Genomic DNA, 2,370 nt, shown 5'->3' with positions numbered 1-2,370 from the left:
AATGGAACATGATGATTCACATATCATAACATCATCATGTGCCATGTTATACGACTCTTGTATTCTATTTAACCTCTAAAATATCAAGAAAATATTTCTTGATGATTCGGCCTTTTCCAAGGTATTCTAGTAATTTGACAAGTCAAGATCGTGCCATCACAATTTCCTTCCTAGAACATTAACAATGTTCATTCCGAAATTCATATCTGTGAATTCTAGACCATTACAAGCGGTGCTTAATCGCAAGAAGAAGAAACGAAAGGACAAAACTCTGAAATAGAAATTGGGGTATAAATTGCAGCAAATAAAAGAGAGCATTAACTGTGAATGATAATAATTATAGAAGACAGAAGCAGAGACTTTGAAATATAAGGGAACATATAAAGCTCAACGACAAACCAGAAATTATAAACCATATATCGATGCATATAGCAATATAAAGACACGGGAGAACTAGAAACACTATAAACCCAAGAGTATAGTAGAAGTAAATAGATTCTTCCGGCGGTAGATGAAAAAGAAGAATGACCGATATGAAAGTTAGAAGTATATCGAGAATCAGAGCTGGATGGAGCATATTGATGAATACTTTAAAATATGAGTTGAGGGGGAAAGAATAGAAGGTGATGAAACATGACTAGGAACATAGAAATCAACAGATTTAACTCACACAATGGCAGAATAAGTGAATCAAACCCTCTAGTGAATAGGTTAAGTTTTTTTTTTTGATTAATTTAGTCAAACCACAACTAAATCAAGTGTGATTAGATCAACACCTAGAGCTATTATTCACCACATGGGTGATTTGGACTGAGAGAGAATCGGAGGAGCTCACTAGATCTGAGTGTGTGTAACAAATAAGAGGCTTAACCTAAAATGAAGAACATAAGACTTTATATACCCCTGCTGTTGACTCACCCATACGATTCATTCATCACACATACGAGTTGGCTTCATCAGCCGTACGGGTGATCACTCACTCGTGTCTTCTCATTTAGGTTGTAATTGTGACTTAGCTCAGCATCAACCGTGCGTATGAGCCTGTCAGCCGTACTAGTGAGGCTTCACTCGTACATCTTACTAAGTCTAACATAGTCAAACATCTAAATCTCGTTCCTGCATAGGAACCACATACAAACACAGGATAATAATGAGCAATCATGGTGGCCTGTAAACTGTTGTACCTGCAATGGACGTGGGTAGATGTCTAGGGACTTGCATAAAATGCATCAACAGAAGGTGTGAGTTGTAAGGAAACGAAGGAGGTGAATTTATAAGAAAATCTCCGACCGAATAATTAAAATGGACGATCGCATTTAAAGCGGATCCTAATTTCCTTGATTACCGGAGAGTCAAATCTTATTAAGAAGATTTTCTTCAAATCCCTTGAAATCTGGGAATCAATCATATCTACGTCAAATGATAAGATGAATCTACACTTACTCATTTCACTCTTCTATGTTAGCTTCATTCGTACTCTTCATATAAATGGATTGTTTATCCAAATTATTCGCTGATGATAAAACTCTAATTTTCAGCCCATATGTATCATGAAAACATACTTATTATCATTCACGACCTTTCCACTTAAATTTCGGGACGAAATTTCTTTAACGGGTAGGTACTGTGACAACCCGGAAATTTCCAACCAAATTTAAACTTTAATCTTTATATGTTTCCGACACAATAAGCAATATTTGTTAAGTTAAATTTCAAGAATTTTAAACTATGTTCATACATTCATTCAACCTCGACCAAGTTCCAATGATTCACGAACCATTAAACGAATATGATTATATATGTATATGTGTATATATATTATAACTTGAAACGTAAACAAAATATTAGATTAAATACTTTATATGATTGTATCTGTTTCAAAATGTTTATCAATGAAATTAGAAGATAAGATCAAATGATTGAATTATCAGATATATTAAATTATGATTACAAGTCTCTGTTGAAAGGCCCACGTTGATTTGAGAAAATCTTTCCATTTTAACAATATTCGGAAAATGGTAAAGTAATTTATAAATAAGAACAAATTGTCAATCATTGAGAACTAGACAAAGGATAGTGGAAGATTGAATCTCATAAAGACTCGATTGATCTATTTAGTTTCAAACGTACAAAAACGTTTTCAGTTTAAAAAGAACTTTATTATTAAAACGTATATAACTTTTATAAATGTCTAGAACCACTTTTGACAACTCATTATTTAACTAGTATGATAAAGATAATGATATTTGTATTTTATTTTATTAAATATATATAACGATTTAAATTAATATTATATATATTTATACGCATATAATACGTACATAGTTTTATACTTTTACTATACTTAAACTTTACCTTTACTTTATTTTT

Source organism: Rutidosis leptorrhynchoides, chromosome 2 (assembly GCF_046630445.1).
Source record: "Rutidosis leptorrhynchoides isolate AG116_Rl617_1_P2 chromosome 2, CSIRO_AGI_Rlap_v1, whole genome shotgun sequence".
NCBI classification, from domain to species: Eukaryota; Viridiplantae; Streptophyta; class Magnoliopsida; order Asterales; family Asteraceae; genus Rutidosis; species Rutidosis leptorrhynchoides.
The sequence above is the reverse complement of the archived record's forward strand: the minus strand, read 5'-3'. Positions refer to the sequence as shown.